This window comes from Entelurus aequoreus, linkage group LG28 (genome assembly GCF_033978785.1).
Source record: "Entelurus aequoreus isolate RoL-2023_Sb linkage group LG28, RoL_Eaeq_v1.1, whole genome shotgun sequence".
Lineage (NCBI taxonomy): Eukaryota > Metazoa > Chordata > Actinopteri > Syngnathiformes > Syngnathidae > Entelurus > Entelurus aequoreus.
Window position 1 is genome coordinate 11,888,770 of NC_084758.1, and position 7,500 is coordinate 11,896,269.

General features: G+C 41.8%; 1 pseudogene; it reads left to right on the top strand.

Moving 5' to 3' along the window:
• Window positions 1–7,500, top strand: part of LOC133644940 (transmembrane anterior posterior transformation protein 1 homolog) — an 81,172-nt pseudogene that overhangs the window by 41,431 nt on the left and 32,241 nt on the right.

The following is a 7,500-nucleotide window of genomic DNA, read 5'->3' on the forward strand; positions in this document are numbered from 1 at the left end:
TTTGTCACCATGGAGGCCAGGATTAGTGATTTATCTTTACTTTATCTTGACTTTTTACACCAAAATGCCTCCATTCTCCCTTTTCTGTCTACACACCCTGTCTGCTTGTAAGTACTCTGTGAGTGTGCGCTACCCAACATGCTCCTCTGCTCGTAAAACCAGCAATGTCACCGCGTGAAGACGCGCCGTCACGCCTGTTAAAAAAGAGGGTGCGGGGACCAGTACATTTTAGAGGCGGTATAGTACCGAATATGATTAATTAGTATCGCGGTCAGTGTTTCCCATAAACTGCCAAGATACCTGTGGCGGGGGGGGGGGGCGTGGCTATGGGCGTGGTCACCATGACATCATCGAGTAATTTGCATAATTTACTACAATGATTTGATTTTCTCTAAAAAGGCTCAAAAAATGTATACTTACTAATTAATAATAACAGTTTTGTTTTAAACGTCCATCCATCCATCCATTTTACAATATAATTACAACACTTTATGTACATATTTATATACAGATTTGAACAATAAGTTATTCACTGAAATATATTTATTAATTGTGGTTCTTACAAAAAATATATCTTATAAAATATAAAAGCTAAAATGTCTCTTAAAGCTCTGCCCCTTTAATTAGTGCATACTAAATAATTTAACTTTAGCCTACTACTACAACCATATTATTTACCAGCAACATAAAGTGAAACAGAGGCAGAGGTGTCCTGCCACAGTCAGTAACAAATAAACAGAAAACAGTAGTGGTGGTAGATAGACACAGAGCTTCATCAAACATCTGATCCACTGAACAAAGAGCTCCAAAAATCTTGAACTTTAGACTGCCATCAGTTTTGCTCCCTACACTTAACCATGTGTTTCCTACTGCCTGCAGACTTTGCACCCTTTGTTATATACAGATGTTGTGTTTCTAATATAAATACATTTAATAAAGTCAAATACAAATATGGCAACAAGAGAAGTATCCTACACTTCTCTTTTGTAAAGTAAATCTGAACAGCCGATATGGGCATCTACATCAACTATATGATTTGCCTGAGAAGCTGGAGAGGACAAAAAAAAAAAAAATGTTTTTTTTGTTGTTTTTTAAAAAAAAAATTAAAAAAAAAATTAATTTTTTTTAAAAATTTGTGGCGGACATAATTCTTTCGTGGCGGGCCGCCACAAATAAATTAATGTGTGGGAAACCCTGGCGGTACAATACTACTACCCTAATTCATAGACATATTTATTTATGAGAACCTTTATTATTTGTTCGTGTACTCATTTCATTATTTATTTCTCCACAGTTCATGTTACACAATGAGTACAAAAACGGTGTTAGAAATTGCTTCTGCTTCTTCCTACTCCTTTTCGGAGATGCTGTGATGAGAAACTGGAAATATGTGATGTACCATTTATGCATGTTCAAAATGACCTAATACCATAACCATGAATGATCTTTAAAAAGAAGCGGCAAATTACTGGCAGGTAATTATATCATCAATATAATTCTCAAATGTGTCTATTTTCATATTTCACTGCCAAGGCAACGTGTTCCCACATGCTACAGGAGAGGGAATTTTCAAGCTCTGGCTTCTCCTTGGCACTTGCGCCAGCCAGACTTCACGACTTTGAATTAGGTACACCTGAGACTTGACTTGAGTTGTTTTCCTGAGCGGCCATTCCTCAGTCCTCCATGCCATCCTCATCATGGTCCAAGCCTCCACCCTCAACGTTGCCTTCAACTCGCACAACAAGTCCCTGCTCACCATCATGATGTCCAGCAACGTAAGTGCACACACGCCTGCACATGTCATGCCGCTGCTCTGCAAAATATCATTGGCTTGTGTTCATGCAGATGGATTTTAAATGCCATTGACATACTGCACTGTTTAATGTTGTTTTCATAAGAAAATGCAAAGGAACGCTGGATGCTAACTGCGTTTGCTTTTTGGCTCTTCTCGTTTCACAGTTTGTGGAGATCAAAAGCAGTGTGTTCAAGAAATTTGAAAAGAACAACTTGTTCCAAATGTCCAACAGCGGTAAGATATTACTTATGATTATAGTTAGAATTCTACAGAGTAGTAGAGATCTCCCGAGTATCAGTGCCAATATTTGGCATTTTACTGTGTATATACAGTCGTGGTCAAAAGTTGACATACACTTGTAAAGAACATCATGTCATGGCTGTCTTGAGTTTCCAATCATTTCTACAACTCTTATTTTTTTGTGATAGAGTGATTGGAGCACATACTTGTTGGTCACAAAAACATTCATGAAGTTTGCTTCTTTTATGAATTTATTCTGGGTCTACATACAGCAATGTTAAAGGCCTACTGAAAGCCACTACTACCGACCACGCAGTCTGATAGTTTATGTATCAATGACGAAATCTTAACATTGCAACACATGCCAATACGGCCGGGTTAGATTAGTAAAGTGCAATTTTAAATTTCCCGCAAAATATCCTGTCGAAAACGCCTCGGTGTGATGACGTTTGCGCGTGACGTCACGGATTGTAGCGGACATTTTGGGACACCATTGTGGCCAGCTATTAAGTCGTCTGTTTTCAGCGCAAAATTCCACAGTATTCTGGACATCTGTGTTGGTGAATCTTTTGCAATTTGTTTAATGAACAACGGAGATAGCAAGGAAGAAAGCTGTAGGTGGGAAGCGGTGTATTAGCGGCCGGCTGCAGCAACACAAACATGTAGCCGGTGTTTCATTGTTTACATTCCCGAACGATGACAGTCAAGCTTTACCATTGGCCTGGGACAACAGAGTCTTTTTCCAGGAGGACTTTGAGTTGGATACACGCTACCGTGAGTACGCAGCTGCGGCTTCCAAACATTTGATCGCTTGCCCATACGTGCGTGCCGCTATGTGCATGTCACGTATGTAACTTTGGGGAAATATATGTGCTGTGTGAACTTTGCAGAGGTGAACGGTACTTTGGGCTGTGGGATTGAGTGTGTTGTGCGGGTGTTTGATTTGTATTGGTGGGTTATATGGACGGGAGGGGGGAGGTGTTTGTTATGCGGGATTAATTTGTGGCATATTAAATATAAGCCTGGTTGTGTTGTGGCTATATTGAGTATATATATATGTCTTGTGTTTATTTACTGTTTTAGTCATTCCCAGCTGAATATCAGGTCCCACCCGCCTCTCACATCATCTTCCCTATCTGAATCGCTTCCACTGCCCTCTAGTCCTTCACTCTCACTTTCCTCATCCACAAATATTTCATACTCGCTCAAATTAATAGGGAAATCGTCGCTTTCTCTGTCCAAATCGCTCTCGCTGCTGGTGGCCATGATTGTAAACAATGTGCAGATGTGAGGAGCTCCACAACCTGTGACGTCACGCTACTTCCGGTACAGGCAAGGCTTTTTTATCAGCGACCAAAAGTTGCAAACTTTATCGTCGATGTTCTCTACTAAATCCTCTCAGCAAAAATATGGCAATATCGCGAAATGATCAAGTATGACACACAGAATGGATCTGCTATCCCCATTTAAATAAGAAAATCTCATTTCAGTAGGCATTTAATATTTGCTTACATGTCCCTTGGCAAGTTTCACTGCAATAAGGCACTTTTGGTAGCCATCCTCAAGCTTTTGCTTGAATTTTTGACCACTCCTCTGGACAAAATTGGTGCAGTTCAGCTAAATGTGTTGGTTTTCTGACATGGACTTGTTTCTTCAGCATTGTCCACACGTTTAAGTCAATACTTTGGAAAGGCCATTCTAAAACCTTCAATCTAGCCATTCCTTTACCACTTTTGACATGTGTTTGGGGTCATTGTCCTGTTGGAACACCCAACTGCGCCCAAGACACAACCTCCGGGCTGATAATTTTAGCTTGTCCTGAAGAATTTGGAGGTAATCCTCCTTTTTTATTGTCCCCGGTAGGCATGGTGTTGCTGGGATTAAAAGCCTCACCTTTTCTCCTCCAAACATATTAAAGTTAGAGTACCATTGATTGCCACACACACACTAGGTGTGGTGAAATTATTCTCTGCATTTGACCCATCACCCTTGATTACCCCCTGGGAGGTGAGGGGAGCAGTGGGCAGCAGCGGTGCCGCGCCCAGGAATCATTTTTGGTGATTTAACCCCCAATTCCAACCCTTGATGCTGAGTGCCAAGCAGGGAGGTAATGGCTCCCATTTTTATAGTCTTTGGTTTGAACTCACAACCTACCGGTTTCAGGGCGGACATATTGCTGGGTATTGTGACCAAACAGCTCAATTTTTGTTTCATCTGACCACAGAACTTTCCTCCAGAAGGTCTTATCTTTGTCCATGTGATCAGCAGCAAACTTTAGGCGAGCCTGAAGGTGTCGCTTCTGGAGCTTCTTGAATGGTAGCCTCTCAGTCCATGGCGATGCAAAACACACTTGACTGTGGACACTGACACCTGTGTTCCAGCACCTACCAATTCATTGCAGACTTGCTCGTTGGTGGTTCTCTGTTGAGTCTTCTCTCAGCAGCAGGTGATAGCTTGCTGTTTCTTCCTGATCGTGGCAGTGACAAAACTGTGCCATGCACTATATACTTACCAACAATTGTCTGCACAGTTGCTCTTGGGACCTTAAAGGCCTACTGAAACCAACTACTAACGACCACGCAGTCTGATAGTTTATATATCAATGATGAAATCTTAACATTGCAACACATGCCAATACGGCCGAGTTAACTTATAAAGTGCAATTTTAAATTTCCCGCGAAACTTCCGGTTGAAAACGTCTATGTATGATGACGTATGCGCGTGACGTGAATGGTTGAAACGGAAGTATTCGGACCCATTGGATCCAATACAAAAAAGCTCTGTTTTCATCGCAAAATTCCACAGTATTCTGGACATCTGTGTTGGTGAATCTTTTGCAATTTGTTTAAAGGCCTACTGAAATGAAATTGTTTTATTTAAACGGGGATAGCAGATCTATTCTATGTGTCATACTTGATCATTTCGCAATATTGCGATATTTTTGCTGAAAGGATTTAGTATAGAACAACGACAATAAAGATCGCAACTTTTGGTACCTGACAAAAAAAAGGCTTGCCCCTACCGGAAGTAGCGTGACGTAGTCAATTGAACATATACGCAAAGTTCCCTATTGTTTACAATGATGGCCGCATGAAGTGAGAGAGATTCGGACCGAGAAAGGGACAATTTCCCCATTAATTTGAGCGAGGATGAAAGATTTGTGGATGAGTAAAGTGCAAGTGAAGGACTAGTGGGGAGTGGAAGCGATTCAGATAGGGAAGATGCTGTGAGAGCCGGGGGTGACCTGATATTCAGCTGGGAATGACAACAACAGTAAATAAACACAAGACATATATATACTCTATTAGCCACAACACAACCAGGCTTATATTTAATATGCCACAAATTAATCCTACATAAAAACACCTCAGTGTTTGTTATGCTAGCTCCTAGCTCCTATGCTAGCTCCTAGCTCCATATAAGCCGCCAATCCAATTCAAACACCTGCACAACACACACAATGACCCAGCCCAAAAGACCGTTCACCTAACCCAAGGTTCATAAAGCTTCTATATTTAAACAAAGTAACGTACGTGACGCGCTCGTACTGGCAAGCGATCAAATGTTTGGAAGCGCAGCTGCTACTCACGGTACCTGATATTCAGCTGGGAATGACTAAAACAGTAAATAAACACAAGACATATATATACTCTATTAGCCACAACACAACCAGGCTTATATTAAATATGCCACAAATTAATCCTGCATAAAAACACCTACGTGTTTGTTATGCTAGCTCCTAGCTCCTCTGCTAGCTCCTAGCTCCATAGAACACGCCAATACAATTCAAACACCTGCACAACACACACACTCACTCAGCCAAAAGGACCGTTCACCTAACCCAAGGTTCATAAAGCTTATATATTTAAACAAAGTTACGTACGTGACGCGCACGTACGGTCAAGCGATCAAATGTTTGGAGGCCAAAGCTGCATACTCACGGTAGCACGTCTGCGTCTTTGTCATCCAAATCAAAGTAATCCTGGTAAGAGTCTGTGTTGTCCCAGTTCTCTACAGGCGTCTGTGTATCGAAGTCAAAAGTCCTCCTGGTAAGAGTCTCTGTTATCCGAGTTCTTCGATCTTGACTGCGTCTTTCGGGAATGTAAACAATAAAACACCAGCTGTGTTGTGTTGCTGACTTCCTTCGCAAAATACGTCCGCTTTGCACCGAGAACTTTCTTCTTTGCTTGCTCAGCTTCTTTCTCCATAATGCAATGAACATAGTTGCAACAGATTCACCAACACAGATGTCCAGAATACATCCAGAATGAGATGAAAACAGCTTTTTCGTATTGGCTTCAATGTGGAAGCTATACCCGTGTTCCCCGGGCTACGTCACGCGCATACGTCATCCTCAGAGGCGTTTCGAACCGGAAGTTTAGCGGCAAATTTAAAATTGCCCTTTATAAGTTAACCCGGCCGTATTGGCATGTGTTGCAATGTTAAGATTTCATCATTGATATATAAACTATCAGACTGCGTGGTCGGTAGTAGTGGTTCATTAAAGGTAGACCTTTAATGAACAATGAAGACTGCAAAGAAGAAAGTTGTAGGTGGGATCGGTGTATTAGCGGCGGACTACAGCAACACAACCAGGAGGACTTTGATATGGATAGCAGACATGCTATCCGACGCTAGCTGCAGACCGCATCGATGATCGGGTGAAGTCCTTCGTCGCTCCGTCGATCGCTGGAACGCAGGTGAGCACGGGTGTTGATGAGCAGATGAGGGCTGGCGTAGGTGGAGCGCTAATGTTTTTATCATAGCTCTGACGAGGTCCCATAGCTAAGTCTACTTCAATGGCTTCGTTAGCAACAGCATTGTTAAGCTTCGCCAGGCTGGAAAGCATTAACCGTGTAGTTACAGGTCCATGGTTTAATAGTATTGTTGATTTTCTGTCTATCCTTCCAGTCAGGGGTTTATTTCTTTTGTTTCTATCTGCATTTAAGCCCGATGCTATCACGTTAGCTCCGTAGCTAAAGAGTTTCGCCGATGTATTGTCGTGGAGATAAAAGTCACTGTGAATGTCCGGAGATAAAAGTCACTGTGAATGTCCATTTCGCGTTTTCGACTCTCATTTTCAAGAGGATATAGTATCCGAGGTGGTTTGAAATACAAATCCGTTTTCCACAATAGAAAAAGGAGAAAGTGTGGAATCCAATGAACCCTTGTACCTAAGTTATGGTCAGAGCGAAAAAAGATACGTCCTGCACTGCACTCTAGTCCTTCACTCTCACGTTCCTCATCCACAAATCTTTCATCCTCGCTCAAATTAATGGGGTAATCGTCACTTTCTCGGTCCGAATCGCTCTCGCTGCTGGTGTAAACAATGGGGAAATGTGAGGAGCCTTTCAACCTGTGACGTCACGCTACTTCCGGTACAGGCAAGGCTTTTTTTTATCAGCGACCAAAAGTTGCAAACTTTATCGTCGATGTTCTCTACTAAATCCTTTCAGCAAAAATAT